The sequence below is a fragment of the Mustela nivalis genome, assembly GCF_964662115.1.
Source record: "Mustela nivalis genome assembly, contig: HAP1_SCAFFOLD_455, whole genome shotgun sequence".
Classification (NCBI taxonomy): Eukaryota; Metazoa; Chordata; class Mammalia; order Carnivora; family Mustelidae; genus Mustela; species Mustela nivalis.
In genome coordinates this window covers 273,454-292,442 of record NW_028136201.1, presented here as the reverse complement: position 1 = coordinate 292,442, position 18,989 = coordinate 273,454, and the positions used below count along the sequence as shown (strand labels likewise).

The 18,989-nt window shown below is 46.4% G+C and overlaps 1 long non-coding RNA gene across 2 annotated transcripts; it reads right to left on the bottom strand.

The window, feature by feature from the left end:
* Nucleotides 1-557: 557 nt before the first annotated feature.
* On the bottom strand, nt 558-15,095 carry LOC309857172. Of its 2 annotated transcripts, none has more exons than XR_014307503.1 (3): nt 15,041-15,095; nt 5,289-5,482; nt 558-698 (listed from the first exon to the last, which is right to left on the bottom strand). It is a non-coding gene; the product is annotated as an uncharacterized lncRNA (long non-coding RNA). The 2 variants fall into 2 exon arrangements; XR_014307504.1 differs by lacking the exon at nt 15,041-15,095 and adding an exon at nt 14,597-14,695.
* Between the last annotated feature and the right edge of the window lie 3,894 nt (nt 15,096-18,989).

The window sequence follows — 18,989 nt, the reverse complement described above, 5'->3', positions numbered from 1 at the left end:
ACTCTATGTGAGTGACCTTCTCACTGACCCTCTTGATTTTTGCTGAGATGATGATCCCAGCGTTGTGAGATTGAGCCCTGTGTCATGCTCTACAAAGCGTGCAGTGCCTGCTCAGTGTCTCCCTCTCTCTCTCCCCCCTCCCCCTCAAAAAAAAAAGCATATCCACTCAGATATCCATTTGTAAAAATGCCCAATATTTTTTATTCTAGTTTACTGGCCCTAAAAAGAATGTGTTGACAGAAAACATTTATTTTGGAGAGAATGTCTATTTATAAGATAACCCTGCAATAACTCAGGATTCTGCTAACAGAAGCAACCTGTAGTTCAGATGTTTTGTTTGGAGAAGGGACTTGCAGAACCTTCTCCATATGTGCCACTAAATAATTTTCCCCAAGCAAGAAACTCTAGATATTCTGGTTAAGGGTACATCTTCAATTTAATCAAAAAGAAGATGGTATCTTTGCCTCCAGAAGAAAGATAGAAGCCAGCAAAAGAGGCACCCAAGTCAAGCCCTGAACCTCAACCCAGGCGGAAATTTCAGAACCAGGACAACTTACTGCTGTGATGCACATCCATCAGGGAGATGACAGGGGTCACACTCCTGTACGTGCTGCACTTGAATCTGCACTGAAGAGACAGAGGCTGGATACATTGGACGCTGCCAAGGAGGCCAAGTCACCTGAGCCTTGAAGCACCACCTGTAAAAACAGAGAGAGCATTTAGCTGAGGTCTCAGGACCCATACTCCAGAAGATACAATGTCATACAAAACTGAAAGCATGCTCCTCTCTTCCAACTGAAAGCACAAGCTCAAATATGCTAAAACCACAGGAACCTGAAATTGGTGAAAGACTTAGCATTGCTTCTGGCAGACCTTCAAATAATACATGCATGGTAAATTGGCTACCAGGAGCTCCATGATATCGATGCCAGTCCCAAGCAGGAGGATGTTTGCTAGGTGATGGCCCAGAGGTCTCTCACCATTTCCAACTAGTGACGAGAGTCTAAGTAAAGTTCCTGATTCACCACGAACCCGAACAGGAGATCTGTAGAAACCCTATTTCAACTCCATTTTGCATGACCATCCTAGGGTTGCTTACTTCTCCTTGAAACTTCTTTCACTTTTGAAAAGCATTCTCATTAATCTACCCCGTAACTTCAATGACACAGAACTCCCATAGGAGATATGCATATACTCTACCTTCTCAGTGTCTTTTCTACTCTACATGAGTGACTCTGTTAGTCTTTCTTTTTTCACAACTCTACTTGGCTGAAATGAGCCTCTGGTCTTTCATTTCTAAGACATGCCTCTCATGGACCCTGGAACTCAAAAAAAGAAATAAAAAACCAACAACTAATCACCATCCAAAATGAATGTAAAGTATACCTAAGAGATTGAAAACTGTTTCACTCCTAACCAGTGTTTATGCTACTGACCCAACGGGCATGCCCTCGAACTGCCAGCTTCTAGAGGATTCTGGGACGATTTGGGTTATAGTTCTGATAGGATTTTACCAAAAGAATACACTGCCAGCCTCCAAGGTAAGGTCCCCAAACCCGATTGGGAATTAAATAGATTCAGAGCTTCACAGGACACATTGTGAGGCACAGAAATGCCTGGCGGTGGTGACAGTGGGTGCCAGTCCACATAGGTGATGGATTTCAATTCAACGGATTTGGGATGTTTTTTTAGATAAAAGAAGGCAGCCGCAAGCACACTTGGTTTATTATCATCTATTCTAACTCAGCCTGGCAGGCATAGTGATGGACCATTCCATACAGATTTTGAAACCCTGCTGTGCTGGAACTTTTCATGAGGAATCTCTAGAGTGAACTTTCAGTAGTGTGTCCAAGCCAAAGCCAAGCACGATACTCTCATCAGACATGACTGCAATGCCTGTCGATTTGGATTGATTTATCTTTGTGAGGTCCCCCAAATATCCTGAGATTCCTATACCTGCCAACAAGTAACTTTTCCAACTCATCTGGCAAGGCTCCTGGGCACTGTGTGAACTTCACATCAAGGTGTGAAGCCTCTATTGCCAAGGGGCTCCACAAAGCCACCCTTAATTTTTGAAAATTGTCTGGTCATTATCTGAGTTTATAAATGTTACTCTCAAATTGGACATTTCACCCAATCCTCTGGTAAAATAACCAATGTTTCCAGTGGTGTCCTGTTACAAGAAAAAGGCACTTGTGCTGAACCTATGCTAATAATCCTAAGTACCTTGGAAGAAAGAATTCTCCCTGAGAGTTTCTGAATGATGGAGGGTTCAGAGAGGGAGAGAAGTTAAATGCTCCCATTTGTTCACACAGAAATATTTCATCACATTTCTGTAGATCATGGATACTTTCAGATACAATTTTCCTCAATCTGGAAGAAGAAAGATTAAAGAACCAGCAATGTTTCAAAGAAGAGTAACAAAGGTAGGCTCATCTTCCTCAACTCACTCTGTCCCCCCCTTATTAATTCTTGTTTGGCTTGAATGCAGCTTTTCCATAAGTTCTGTAAATCTGTACCCAGGTGAGTTTGAGGATTTTCACGATCAGACACTAAGACCTCATGAGACACATCACCGTGTAAAGTCACAGGTATTTAGTGGTAGAGTAGTAATGAAAGGCCTGTGGACACACGCTTAATGAGATATATTTTCACCGAACATTGAAGGCAAGACATCAGCATGGAAGCAGAGAGGCCACAAGACACGCATCCTAGTCCCTAGGGCATGGCCTGTCCATGAGTTTCTGTATCTTCAAGCCAAACATACTCATATATTCTGAGCTAAGAGTTCTGCTTCTCGAATTTTCTCCCAAGGAAAAAACCAGAGGAGTTGTAAAGGATTTGCAACAGTGTTCATGGAGGCTTCCTGAATGATGGTGACACCATGCATCCCACCGCCTTGCCTGAGGCCCACAAAACTGTTCAGTGCCCACTTTGTATCCATCATGGTCAGGCAGGTGTAGCCCTTTCTCCCCTGGATGAGCAGCACACCCTCTCCTGGTCTCTACCATGCCACTCAGCCTCTGTGATCCATGTCATTGATGGGTCTCTTTGGAAGATGTTAACCTGCATAGGCGTGGAAGGAGCAAATATACTCCTTCCCACCCTTACTCCCTCCTTGCACCCATCCAAGGTTTGTGCAGGGGGAGCAGAGCTGAAGGGACATGCAGATGGGGTTCTTCTTCTGTGGAGCTTCCAAGAATCCCCTTGCATAGAGCCTGAGCCTTAGTGCTTAGCAGGATATTTTGGTCTATATCCCCACTGCCCACCCAAGCCACGAGGCAGCATTCCACCTGCCAGCCTCCACAGAAAGAACTCCTGTACCCTAGCTAGCTTCCCTTCACCCAACACCCAAGTGCTGACCGAGGCATTCAAAAGGAGACTGGATTAGGAGACACACACACTGTACCCAGGTGCCTGACTGTGCTCCACACCACACATTCTACTTCAGCATTGTGGAGATTGCAGAATTCCTGCTGTGTGCTTTTTGCCCTGAGACATGCCAACCCTCCAATGTGTCACAGAGTACAGAGCCAGTCTTCAGCCCCCCTGTGATCTGGCTGTCTGATGTGGCTGCATGGGCCTGACCACCTCCCTCCCTGACTCCAGTCCTTTCCTATGAGCATATGCCTGGGCCCTGCAACTCTGGCTCTGCTCTGGTGCCCCAGGCCCTGGTTACAGATCATCAATAGGCAGTTGAGGATCCACAGACTCTGGCTTGCTGGACCTCTACTCCCATAAACCCAACCATCATGGTGACTAATGTGGACCCAAGTGACAGATAGGACCACAGCCCCCACCTTATTGCTCAACCTCAGGGGGCACTTCTGAAGCAAGGTACATCAGACCCAAATACCTGCTCCCAGGCCCTCCCCAGCAGCCAAATAACCCCTAGGGACAGATGTATAGGGAAGCCAACACAATCTGCAGTCCAGGCTTTGCATATCACTCAGCCTCTCATGGTACGCAGTTGAATCAGAGAAGGATTAAGCACAACAGCACAAACAACACTTGAGTAGTGATAAAATGTGTTTCTCCCAGGATGGCAACATTTCCAGACACCCTGTAGTCAGCCTGGTTGTCAGCCTACCTGTGCTACAGTAAGAGCCCTGCTCTGACACTTATGAGCAAGCCACAGACCAAGAGTACCTCTGCAGGTAAGTAGGCCCAAATGTATCATGGATCCTTTCATTTTGTTGTTTTGATTTTGCTCCAAAGTCCAGGAAGATACCTCTGGGGCATGGATGGTGCTCTCCATTCAAGAGCACAGGACATAAATAAGCCATATATTCCCCTCAACTCCACTCCTGTGTTAGGCCTGGTCAAGCTACTTCCTGTGTGCTACCCTGTGACATCAGCAAGACCAATGCACAGCCTGCTCTCTGGATGTGGAGAGAACAGGGATGCAGTCCCTGAACCACACATTCTGAAACCAGAACTCTAAGGGATCTAGGCATGAGGGCAGGTTGTGTCACAGAAACTGGCAGGCATCACACTGTCCTGAAAGCCACCCAGGCTCCTGGCAGCCTCAGAGAGGGGGTTCAGTGCCTGCTATGCACTCCATATTGTCCCTGATTTTTCCTGACTCAGGCCTAAGCTGGAATCCCTGTGGTCCCTCCAAGGTCAGGTGGCATAAAAAGACCTAGAGTGGTTGGGGTGGCCCTGGAAAGGGAACCCACTGATGCAGATCCCAGAATGAGGTTGGAAGACATAGCAGGGGCTCACTGATATGGGAATCCACAGCAGATTGCTGTGGGAACAGGGAGCCAGTGTCTCTGGAGGGTCTTCACAGACACTGCCTCAACAGCTGTGTCCCTGGTAAATGACTGAATCTGTTTATGCCCCACATCTTCTATAAAACTGGGCCTCACAGCCTTTTATCCCCCATAATTTGGTGAGGAGAAACCAAGACAATGAACAATAAGCACCTCACCAGTGCTTGGAACAGAAGCAGCATCCATGAAGACATCTCCCTAGCACTGCTTGGTAGAAAACACGTTTTGGAACCCCTGGCTCAGCTGGTAATGTCGTTTTGATCATCAGAGAAAAATCACCTGGCTTCAGGGAGCCTCCCTCCAACATGGTGACTCAGAGCCACCCTGATCCAGTTACACAACCTCCTCTCCAGGGACATTCCTGCCAGTATGGTAAATATCGTAGTGTGTAGACACACCACCCTGTAAGCTCTGCCCCAGGAAGCTGTGGATCCAGCAAGTTTGTGGCTCCCAGTTGGGCCCAGCTGTCCTCCCCGTGTCACCAGGACAGTGGACCTGGGCCTGTGGCCTTACCACGCTTGTCAGTGGTGATGATGTTGGCCTCTAGGGGCTCCCCAAGCCCTGCCTCATCTTGATCATCAGTCTGAAGATGTATGCTGACTCTGGGGCCAGCTCAGTGGCTGTGTATTGCCCCACCATGGCACCCATCTCCACTGTGGTGAACATGCTGGAGTTGCTGTTGGCTAGGCAGTAGATGATCTGATATCCTGTGGGTGGGACAGGAGAACCATGCATCAGTCTCATCATCCCCTTGAACCCCACATTTCCACCACCCTGCCACCACCACTCTGCCGTGTTTCTGCCATGTCCTCCTCCTCTGCCAGCATCTGAGAGGAATGGCACAGCCACAGTGGCAGATGGAGCCTCTGAGTGCTGGGCCCCCATGACTCTCATTCCCTTCCATCCATTCCACCACCAAGATGTGGAAACAGTTTCATCTTTAGTGATCCAATACTTACATAAAACACCAGTACTCATCATATCAGCAATCTAAAACCTCCCAAAAAACCAACTTCCAGAACCAGATGCATTTCGTGCTAAATTCTGCCATTCAGGGAAGGATTCATATCATTCTGTTCCCCACTTTTCCAAAAACTAGAAGAGAAAGCTTCTAAACTCATTTGCTGAGGCAAACATAACCCTAATGCAAAAATAAATGAGGACCCCCCAAGACAAGAGTCTTACAGTCCAATATCCCTGATGACCATAGATGCAAAAATGTTCAACAAAATACTAGCAACTCAAGTTCACCAATATGCTGAGAAAATCATATACTATGATCAAGTGGGATCTTGCAGGAATGCAATGATGGTTTACAGGTACACATTTTTCAAAGCATATTAAGAAAATAAAGAATAAAAATGATGTGATTATCTTGAGATCCAGGAAAGCATTTGACATACTTTAATATCCGTTTGCAATCAAAATTCTCATCAATGTGTAGACCAGGAATATACCTCAATACCGAAAAGGAAATATATGGGGTGCCTGGGTGGCTCAGGAAGTTAAAGCCTCTGCCTTAAACTCAGGTCATTATCCCAGGGTCCTGGATTATCACAGGGACGGGACTGGAAGAGATTATGCTGAGTGAAATAAGTCAAGCAGAGAGAGTCAACTATCATATGGTTTCACTTATTTGTGGAGCATAACAAATATCATGGAGGACAAGGGGTGTTAGGAGAAGGGAGTTGGGGTAATTGGAAGGGGAGGTGAATCATGAAAGACTATGGACTCTGGAACACAACTGAGGGGTTTGAAGTGGCAGGAGGGTGGGAGGTTGGGGTACCAGGGGGTGGTATTATAGAGGGCATAGATTGCATGGAGCACTGGGTGTGGTGCAAAAATAATGAATACCGTTTTTCTGAAAATAAATAAATTAATTTAATTTTAAAAATTTAAAATAAATAAATAATAAATAAATCAAATAAATAAAAATTAAATTAAATTAAATCAAATCAAATCAATAAAATAAAATAAAATAAATCTTTTTTAAAAAGGCCATATATGACAACCACACAGATTATGTCACATCCGATAGTGAAAAGTTTTTGCTCTTTCTATTTCGTCTAAGATCACCTAAGTTAGAACATTGCCGATCTTTCCTTGCCACTCTTGTTGAACACAATATTGAAAATCCAAGGTAGAACAATTTTGCAAGAAGTTAATCAGAAGGCATCAAAACTGGAAAGAAAGAAGTAAAATGGTCACTATTTGCAGATAATATAGAATATAAGGAAAACCTAAAAGAAGCCAGTGAAAAATTGTTCAAACTATGACTAAATTCAGTAAAGGGGGAGGATAAAATATCGCTACCCCAAAATCTGCTGTTTCTATATGCTAATAACGAATCATCAGAAAATAAATTAGGAAGATCATCCCACCTGAAGTTACATGAAAAAGAATGAAACACCCAGGAATATACTTCACCAAGAGGTAAAATCTTGTATGATGAAAACGACAAGATGGGAAGGAAAGAAACTGAAGGCAACACACATAAACCAAGAGACACCGCATATTCATGGGTGAGAAAAATTAATAATGGTAAAATGTACATACTTCTCTAAGCCATCTACAGTTTCATTACAATTCATGTCAAAATTCTAAGGACATTTTTCACAGAAAGAGAAGAAAGTTTCTAAAAATTTGTATGATGCCACAAAAGACTCTGAGTACCAGAACAATCTAGAGAAAGAAGAACCACACTAAAGGCATCGTGCTTGCTCATTTCAGACTAATGACAAAGCTAGAGTAATCAAAACAAACTATCATTGTCATAATAACAGACACACACATCACCAGGAGACAGGAGAGAGCCCAAAATTAAACACACACATCTATGGTCTGGGAACTTATGACAAAGGAGCTAAGAATAAACAAGAGGGAAAAAGAGTCTCTTTCATCAATGGTGCTGGGAACACTGGAGAGCCACATGCAAAAGAACAAAACTACGCCATTCTCTTACACCATACACAAAAATTAACTCAAAATGTGTCAAACAATTGAATATAAGTCCTGGAACTATAAAACCTGTAGCAGAAAACACAGGGTTTGGAATGGTCCTTGATGAAAGGTCTTGGTAGTGGTGCTTTTAAATGGACACAAAAGTAAAAATAAACAAAGAAGCAAATGTGGGCCTACATGTAACTATAAAACATCCAAACAACAAAGGAAACCATCAACAAAATAAAATGGTAACGTAAGGTAAAACATTTGTAAATTATATATCGGGTAAGGGGTTAATATTCAAAATATAAAGAACTCATGCCACTCAACAACAAAACAAAACAAAACAAAGCACACAAAAGCACCAAAAACATCAAAAACACCACAAGTTATCTAGTGCATCAGAAGTTCCAAATAGACATTATCCTAAAGAAGACATATAGATGTTCTACTTGAACATGGAAAGATGCTCATAATTAATCATCAGGGAAATGCAAATCAAACCATAATGAGGCCCTACTTCATACCTGTCAGAAGGGCTGCTATCAAAAACAGGAGAAATAGCAAGTTTTGGCAAAGACGTGGTGTAGAGGAAAACTCTAGTCCATCATTATGGGGACTATAAATGGGTATGGCCATTATGGAAAACAGTATGAAAGTTCCTCAAAAAAATTGGAAATAGAGCAACCAAAGGAACCAGCATTTCCCTTTCTGAGTATTTATCTGAAGGGAATGAAATTACTAATTCACAAAGGTATATTCACCCCTGTGTACACTGCAGGATTATTTACAACAGTGAAAATAAAGAAACAACCTAAATGCCATCAGTGGATGAATGAATAAAGAAACTGTGGTCGATAAACTGAGTGGAATCCTACTCAGCCCTAATAAAGTATGCAATCTTTTGATTTACAACATGGTGGCCCTTGAAGGCATTATGCTAAATAAAACAGGCCAGACAGAAAGACAAATACTAGAAATCACTTACATGTAGAACTTTAAAACAAAACCAAACCAAAAATGTGAGCTCACAGACAGAACAGATGGGGTCTGGCAGAAGTTTGGGGTTGGAGCTGGGAGAAATGGGTGAAGGTGTCAAAAGGAAAAAAGAAAAAAAATCCAAATTTAGCATCTTTTTTTTTTTCAATTAAGTAATCTGTACCCCCAATATGACTCAAACTTGTAACCTGGAGATCAAGAGTCACACACTCCACCAACCCTGACAGCCAGGGTCCTGCAATTGTCACATCTTCCGATACTCAGTGTATGGAGAAAGGGGAAACTAATTTAATCTATGGTATTTTGAGGGCTAGGTATTTTTTGGTAAATGTACAAAAGAAAGAACACATTCTTCAGGGTAACACATTCAGGACTGTATCTAGTTCTAATATTTATCATGACACTGAGAAAATAACTTGCCTTTTTAATTTAATTATTTATTTGAGAGACAGAAAGGGGGGGATATAAGCAGGGAGAGGGACAGAGGGAGATGGAGAAGAAGACTCCCCACTGAGCAGGGAGTCTGAACTGGGGTTTGATCCCAGGAACCTGGGATTATGTCCTGAGCCAACGGCAAGCTTCAACAACTAAACCACCCCAGTGTCCTTCTTAACCTATTTTCTGCCTGTTTCCCCACCTCTGAGGATATTATGAATATTTGCTTTTAGAACAGCTTCTATTTTTAATTTAATAACAGTTTTTAGATTTGAATGAAATAGAGGTCACTTAGAATAATACATATGAGAGTAGGCCCTCAAAAATGTTTTTAAAAATCTTATTCTGGGGGTATCTGGGTGGCACGGTCAGTTAAGCAGCTGACTCTTGATTTGGGCTCAAATCAAGTTCCCAACTTCTAGGAGAGAGCCCCACACCAGGCTCCACACTCAACGGGTACACTGCTGGAGGATTCCCTCTCTCCCTCTGACCCTCCTCTCTCTAGCATATGCTTGTGCATGCAATCTCTTTCTGTCTCTACAATAAATAAATATGTCTTAAAAAGTCTAATCTTGAACATTTGGTGGTTGCATAATCATTTCCATTATTGGGCAGTATCTCCTAGTCTACAAAGCACTTTTATACATACTTTCTTATTGGAGTCAGGATATGGTCCTGGGAGAAGAATTTATTGTTTTATTTATATAGGAAAATAAAGAAAACCAGACTTAGAGCAGGGCTGTGCTATGCTCATGACTGCTGAGCTAACATGATCTTCTGTTTTTCAGTCCAATGGAGAAAGAAAAAAAAAAATCCAGACACTGTAACAAGAGCCAATGAAGGGCACTAGAAACTGATAATGGAATCAATGCAGTAAGATGATGCAATATTTAAAAATATTTACCCACCCAGCAGTGGAACAACTAAATATGTAGAGCATATATGAACAGACCTAAGAGAAGTAATCAGCACTAATACCATAGGGAACTTTAATACCTCACACTTCTCTCAATGATACACCATCCAGACAGAAGACCAAAGAGGAAACATTAGCCTCAGACAACCTGTTACTTAGATGGACTTGACAGATACACACAGAACCCTCCATCCAAAAGCAGCACATGGAATGCACTCCTCTCAAGTGAACCTAGAACATTCTCCACCATAGGTCATATGTGAGGCCACAAGACAAGTCAATAAACTCCAGAAGCCTAAGATTTTCCCAAATGATGAGTGAAACCAAATCGACCATTTTTCCCAAACACAGTGGCATAGAACTAGAAATCAATTACAAGAAGAAAACTGGAAATTCATAAACACAGAGACTAAACAACATGCTACTGAACAACCAATTGAATTCATGGGCAAACTGAAATAGGAACACAGAAATACTTTGAGGGAAATGAAAAAATAATACAATCAAACAAAAGTTATGGAATGCAGTAAAACGGGTTCTAAAATGGGGCACCCGATTAGTCAGTGAAGCGCTGTGACTCTTGATCTTGCGGTTTTGAGTTTCAACCCCACACTGGGCATAGAGATCGTTTTAAGTTTTTGAAGACGTCATTTATTTATTTGACACAGAGGGAAAGAGAGAGAGACTGAGCAAAGTGGAAGGAGTAGCAGGCAGCAGAAGAGGGTGAAAGTGGCTCCCCATGCTAACCAGAGAGTTGATGCAGTGCTCAATTCCAGGACCCTAAATAATTCATGACCTAAGCCAAAGTCCAATGCCTAACAGGCAGCCCTAACACCCTAACACAGGCACCCCTTAGAGCTAACTTAAAAAAAAAAAAAAGTGGTTCTAAGAGGGAAGTTTATAATACAGGCCTAACTCAAGAAACAAGAAACATCTCAAATAAACAACCTAACTTGATAACTCAAGGAAACATAAAAAGCACAAATGAAGTCCAATGTTTGTAGAACAAAGGAAGGAACACATCAGAACTGAAATAAGTGAAATACAGACTAAAAAGTCAACAGAAATATTAAAGAAAGAAAGAAAGAAAGAAAGAAAGAAAGAAAGAAAGAAAGAAAGAAAGAAAGATCAACAAAGAGCTGGTTCTTTGAAAAGAACAAAGCTGACAGAGTCCCAGCCAGACTCAAGCTAAGAAAAAAGAAAGAGGACTCATCCTCAGAAATGAAAGAGATATTCCCTGATACCATAGATATGTAAAGGCTCAAAAGAAAGTCTTATGAACAATTACACCCCAACAAGCTGGATAATCCAAAAGAAAAGGATACATTCCCAGAAACATACAACTTTCCAAGACTGAATCTTGAAGAAACAGAAATTCTGAACAAACCAATGACCAGTAGGGAGATTAAATAAGAAACCAAAAACTTCCAACAAGCAAATTCCAGGACCCCATGGTTTCACCAGTGAATTCTATGAATCATCCACAGGAAAAAAAAAAAGAATACCAATTCTTCTCCAACTCTGCCAGAAAAACAAGAGGAAGGAATGCTCCCTGCCTCATTTTATGAGTCCAGCATGGCCCTTATCAAAACATCCCAATGTGCCCCAAGAAAATGTCAGACAAGTATCTCTCATGAACACAGACATAAAAATCATCACACATGGACTCTGTAAAACAATCTGAGGGGTTTGAAGTGGTGGGGGTGGGAGGTTGGGGTACTAGGTTGTGGGTATTACAGAGGGCACGGATTGCATGGAGCACTGGGTGTGGTGAAAAAATAATGAATACTGTTTTTCTGAAAATAAATAAATTAATTTAATTTTTTAAAAAATGAAGGGGCAATTGGTGTTACAAAGCCATACAGAGAAGGGGCTGTTATTCACACTTATTCTCTCATATGATTTTCAAAGATTTGAGATATAACCTCTGAAATATTCATTATTTCTTGTTAATAGCTTAAAATAAATCTGGTATCAAGTTTAAAAAAAATCATCGCACAAATCATACTAATGTGCCGCATTCACAAAATGAAGGATCAACATCATAGGACCATCTCAATATATGGAGAAAAAGCATTTGATAGTGCTGCTACCAAATCACTGCCCCCCCATCTGTGCTTCTGCTGCCTGGCTGGTCCCCACACCCCAAACCATGGTCACCCCCCTGTGCCATCCCCCCACTGCCACCCTGCTGCACCTCACACACCCACCTCCATCCCTTCCACCCCCCATGGCTGACAGGCCACTGCCACCAGTGCTGCCACCCTCCACTCTGCTACTCCACAGCAGTGCCCCTTTGTACCACAACAGCTAACCCTCGCCATAGCTGCCCTGCTGCCCTGTGTGTTGCAACTGATTCCCTGCTCTGTCACCCCCAGTGCCCCTACCAGTCCCTTGTGCACTCCCAGAACTCTGCCACCCTGCTGCACCACTCTCCAGTGCTTCTACTGGTCTGGTGCCAGTGTTTCCAACAACAACACCACTGCTACTGTGGTCACCCAGCTGTTCCTGCCCATATCCACCACCCCGCCCTGCCCCCAAGCCATGCCATGCCATTGCCAGGCAGCTGCTGTCCTGCTGGTCCCTCCCAACCACATCCGGGCAAATCCCTCCCCGCTTCACCTCCATATTGGCTGCCCTCCAACTGCACTTCCTTAAGTCACTGCCTTTCTCAAGTCACTGCTGTCTCACTGCCCCCCACTGCCATTTCTTCACTGCATACTGTCCCCTTGCTGCCGCAACTGTGGATAGCCCCTGCCCTGCCCACACAGATATTAACCTGATGCTCTTGCCCTGCTAGTCTCACCAAACACCCCCAAAATGTTACCGCCTGTTGGCCCCCCATCCCTGCTCCAGTGCCTCCAGATTCCCTCCCCGTTGACCTGCTGCTGCCCCCCCCCCACTCATCCCAGCCTTCTCCCAGTACTACTTCCTGGGTGCCCCTGCCTCATGACCCTGCCGTCTGCAGCACACCCCTCATTCTGCCCACATCACCACCGCTGCTGTTGCTAAGCTTCTGCCCTGTGCCCCAGGCCACTGCTGACCTTCACTGTCCAGTCCCCACTGATATGCATTAAGGCCCTACCCCGCCCTTCATGCCCTTCCTGTGCAGTTGCTGTGCCACTGCCTCCCAGTTGGTTCCATCCCTCCTTCTCCCCACGCCACCACCTGCCTGCCACCCCGCATGCACCTGTGCAGCCAAACTGTCCCATCCCGCCCACCAGCATGCTCATTACTGTTCTGCTGCCCCACCACATTGCTGCTACCATCCCTCTGTGCTCTCCCCGCACCTCTACCCTGCCGGGTGCCCCACACCCCCCCTACCAAAACCATGCCTTCACTATCATTGCCCCCTTACTGCCACCCTGCTTCTTATCTTCTGCCATCCTGTGTCCCACTCTTGCCCTATGTCCTGCTGCTGCCCTGTGTCCTGTTGCTGCTGGTCTTCGTATCCCAGCCCTATGCAGCCCTGCCCTTTGACTTGCATGCCTGCCCCACCTGCCACACTGCCCCCGTGCTGTTCTAGCCACCCCTTCCTGCAGCTACTACCTAGTGCAAACCCTGCCCCCCACTCCAGAGCCTTCGTGATTTTCTACCCCTGTTCCCGTGCTGCTGCCATCCCATGAGTCCCACTCCACCTTCCCCACACTGGTACCAGCAGGCTGCCCCCACAACATGAGTCGCTCCCACCACGCTGCAACCCCGTCCACAGTGCCCCCACTTAAAATCACCATTTTCTCTCCACTGCTATCCTGGGTCCCCGCTGCATCTGCTATCAGTGGTGCCGCCCTGTAGACATGCACCAAGCCCAGCAAAGCGTGGCCCTTGCTCGCTGCCTGACCCACCACACCATGATATTGGTGTCCGCTTATATCCAGCTAGTCCTGCCCAGGCCCAAGCGACACTACCGCCTAGCTACTCCCCTCCCCCACTCCAATGCCTCCTGTCTGCCAAGCGTGTGGCTGCCCAGTATGTACAGCACACCCCACGCTACTGCCAGCTTCCTGCCCCCAAAAATGCACCCCTGCCACCCTGCTGTGCCCTCCCAGGCCCCCTTACTTCTGGGCCACTTCTGTCCTGTGCCCACAGCCTCTGCTGTGCTTCACTGCCCCACCTTGTTGGCATGCACTATGAGCAGGCCCAGTAAGCCAGCCAAGCTGTCGCTGTGCTGCTGCCTCAGGGCTGGTCCCACAATCCCTATGCCGCCCTGCCGCCTATATTCCATCCCCCCACAGGTGCCACATGGCTGCCCCACTCGGGTGTCATGCAGCTTCCCCTTACCACAAGAAGCTTCCCCTCCCTGTACCAGTGCTGCCTGATGACACCCCCACTCCCTGCCCCACTGGCCCCGCCAGTTAGAACCGTTAGACTGTACTAGCCTCTCTGTCACCTCCTTGCCCCCATGGAGTTTAGCAGCCTTGCCCACCAGACCATGACACTGATGCCCCACTGATGCCAGGCTGGTCCCTCTCCTCCACCCACCACGACCAAGTAGCTGCTTCCCCCTCCCCCTGCTCCATTGCCTCACCGGCCACATGCATTACTGCTTTGCACACCCACCCCCTTGCCCCCCTCACGCTGCCACCATCTTGCTGCCTCACACGTGTACCCTTGCCACCCTGCTGTACCCCCCACACAACCCTCTTTACCACTGCTGCTGTGGCTCCACTGTTGCCCTGTGTCCCAGCCTCTACTGTGCTTTGGTGCCCCGTCCCCTTGACGTGCACCAAGGGCCTGCCCCCCACGCCTGCCCCACTGATGCTGCCCTGCCCACTTTACCTTTACTATGGGCCCGCCTACCACACCTGCCCCACTGATGCTGCCCATCCCCTTTATATGTATTATGGACCCCTGCACCCCGCCCTCCTAACTACTGCTACCCCGACTCATTGACGTGCAGAATGGGCCACCCACCACGGGGTCCTAACTGTTGCTGACCAGCCCCCTTGACCTGAACAATGGGCCCACCCACCTAGTCCTCCTCACTTTGATGCCCCGTCCCCTTGATGTGCACGACAGGCCTGCCCACCAACAACCTCCTAACTGTTGCTGCCCCCCCTTGACGATGGGCCCGCCCAACCACACTCTCCCTGCTGCTGTTGCTCCGCCCCCTTGACGTGAACCATGGGCCCGCCCACCACGGCATCCTAACTACTGCTGCACTGCTGCCTGGGGCTGCTCCCACCTTCTCACCCCCTCTGCGGCCGCCTAGATTCCACCTATCCTCCACAGGTGCCACAGAGCTCCCGCTCCTCCCACTGCCACTACTGCCTGCCCCCATCCCTGCCTCTGATGAATCCTGCCCCCTCCCTTGTGATCCCAAACCCCTTCCTCAGTGTTGTCTCCTGGCTGCCAACTCCTCAGATCCATGCAGCCCCGCCCACCGTGCCATAAGGTTAATGTCCCACTGATGCCTGGCTGGTCCCGCCTCCCCCCACAAGCCACTGCCTAACGGCTTTCCCCTCCCCCTGCTCCATTGCCTCCCCACTGCCAAGTGCATTATCACGCTACTTCCACCTTGAATATCTGCCCCCTTCCCCACACAGCTCACATTGCTAACTGCCACATGTACCCCTTCCACCCTGCTGTGCCCCTCACACCACCTGCCTTACCTCAGCTGCTGTGGCTCTGCCGCTGCCCTGTGCCCCCTGTCTCTGTAGTGTTTCGGCGCCCCACCCCCTTGAAGTGCAGGATGGCCCGCTCACCACGCCCTCCTAACAGCTGCTGCCCCGCCCCCATGACGTGCACTTTGGGCCCGCCCACCACACCCTCTTAACTGCTGCTGCCTAGCCCCCAGGAGTGCACTCTGGGCCCGCCCTCCACACCTGCCCCGCTGCTACTGATGCACAGCTGCTACCTCTAGGCTGGTCCCACCTCCACTCCTGGTTACTGCTGCCTAGATTCCACCGACCCCCAACAGTCACTGCAGGGCTGCCCCACTTGGCTGTCACACAGCTCCCGCATCATGGGCCCTCCACTGCTCCCTGTGCCATTACCGCCTGGCTGTCCCTCACCTGCCTCTGGTAACCCCTGATCTTTCCCATATGGGTCCCGCTCCTCTACCATAGGGTCATCACCTGGCTGCCACCTCCTCCCGCCTGGGCAGTCCCACGACCCTGCCTACTACCCCATGCCTTTATGGCCCGATTGCCCCACTGAGTTGCCCTTGATTTTCACTGCCACACCTCACCCCCCACAGCTACCACACCGCAGGGTCTTGCTGTCCCGCTGCATATCCCCCTGATCGCCACTGCAGACGTCCCCAACTACTCTCCACCTCACCTCTTCTTACCACCCTGACCCCGCCCCCCTCCCCAACCCAAAACCCGCTACCCTGGTGCTGCTGCCAGTGATTACAAGGCAACTGCTCCTTCCTTTGTTGCCCTGCTGCTGCTGCCTTGCCCCACTACCATGAGACCGCCGCCTGCTGGTCCTTCCCCTCCCACCATTAACCCCCACTCCAGGACTGTCCTGCTTCACCCACCCCCTCTGCTGCTGACCCACTGTGCCCTGCCAACACCACTGCGACCCCACTGCACCTCCATGATGCCACTGTGCCTATGACCCAGTGACATTGCTTCCCCGCTGCTCCCCCCGTTGCCCCTGCTGCCTCACTGCACCCCTCTGGTTTCTGCCTCCCCTCCCCGCTGCTGCTTCCCACCCCACCACTGTTGTGTCCCCCATGCAGGCCCTCTGTACCACCCTACTGCTGCCCAGGGGCTCCCTGCCTTTTCTGACATCACTGGCATACCCTGGACATCATCAGTGGGAGAGCAGCCCTAAGAGAATTTCTGCATATGGACTGGTGGCAGGTGTGTTCTCGAAGTGGGTTGGAGGTATAGGCATGGGGTTAAATCCCAAGAAGGAAAATGTTAGCATAATTATATTTAGTGTTAAAATAGCCTAAAGAGCTAAAGTAAAGTGCTTTTAATGTATCCTTCTTTTCCATACAGTGACTTTATTCATCATAATGTGCACCTGAAAATAATATAATCTCAAGTTATCTAACTGGGGTGAAAATTAAAACTTCAAGAAAGATGAATACAAACGTTTTAACATTATGCATTGATTGACATACAGACATTAAGGGAACAGTTTGCATAATAAAATGTGTATATGTGTCTGGGTGATCTTTCTCAACAAAGACTGGTCAAAATCATGGAAAAGATGAGTTTTATTTCTCTTCAGAAGCACTCACTGTTCTGGGTTTTCATGTAGAGTGTACATACATATGAACAAGCTTTTCTCAAAAACTAAAAAAAAAAAAAAAAAAAAAAAGCTCCCAAGAACCCGCACTAGATGTCCATTGTAGAATTGCATGAACAGAAATGCCCTCATTAGCTTTGTTGATTAGAAGACCTTGGGAGATACTCATTTCAGAAATAAGTGTCAAGTGAAATACATCATAAACAAGAACTTCTCCCTGGGGAACTTAACACTCCATTTTATTTTTCTCTGATCACCAGAAAAATAAAAACTTAACAACACACATAGTCCAGTGGTTATATTAAATTTATGCTTTGCTCTCTCTGAGTGGTAGAACTGAAACCTTGGGGCTGACTCTGTGATCATAGATGTGTTACTTTTAGGATAAGATGTACATTAATTTAAGTATATGAACAAATTCACCCTCGTTATGTTTTCCACAGCAAGCATTTTCACTGACATAATTTCATGGGATCTTCATCACAGTCCAGGTGAAAGCAAAGGTAAATGTTTATGGTATATAAAAGGAAAGCAAAGGTAAATGCACAAAATAAGAATCTGTGAAATAAGACAAATGCAGTCCAGTAAGTTTTAAGACCCAATAAGCTGTATTAATTGATCCACCAATGAATTGGATAGTATCCTATCCAGTAGATAGAAGGGCGCTGCAAATGGCCACAAGAAAGAAAAGACCTCCAAGATAGCCTGTGAGATGGAGTACATGGGTTGTGAAGACAGCTAAGTGTCACACTCTTGGTTTTGGCTCAGGTCCTGTTCTCAGGGTCTTGGGATCCAGCCCTTCACATGGATCTGTGCTCAGCACAGAGCCTGTTTGTGTTTCACTCTCCCTCTCCCTCTGACCCTCCCGCAAATAAATGAATCTTATAAATAAGACATCAATGGATAAAACAAAACATAATCAGCTAAGAATTCATTGCTTTAGGCAAGATCACCCTCCTAAGGGAAACATACGGGGCCAATAAGTAGACTTCCTAGTGCTGACCAGGAAATTCCCACCTGGGCTGGCTAAAATTATGTAGTTCTGGATGTTGCAACTGCAGCTGGGTCATTATTAAGACTTGGCTCACCAACTTAGGGCCTTAAGCCATGTGAGGGCATTTTGAGCCTGTGGCTTTCCTTTTGAACAACCCCAACTTTTGATCAGATTCTCAAATTAACTGAGACATGGGCTCAAAATTGAAGGCTTTAACATCACTCTCAGCAACTGCTCTGAAGTGCTCACAGTACTTGTTGTTCCATAGTGTACTATTCAGAGTTCTTGACTTTCTGATTAATCCTTGTGATGCGCACAGGTCACCACTGCAGTCTTACAATTTTTGAGCTGGTTATGATCTTATTTTCGTTTGTTTGTTTGGTTTTCTGATGTTCCAGTCTTAGAAAGATCATTAGTGTTCAGGTTAGTGTCTCTTTATTTGTATTTAGAGCTTTTGATAAAACATAAAGCACCCCACAGATTATATTGATTAAAATAAACAAGATAATTCCCAATGTTTGGAGTGAAATTTGAGGCTATGTGCTCCAAGACTCAAAGCAATTAAAAACAAATGAGTAAGAAAGACCCTGCTGAAAGAATCACTCTTTTAAGCCACGTGGCTTCCTCAGTAACCTGATGTTATTGGGCTTCAAATTCCCCCGGAACTGTACATTAGGGTTTAGAACATACTGTTGTCTGCAGTACAGACCCAGCATTTCTC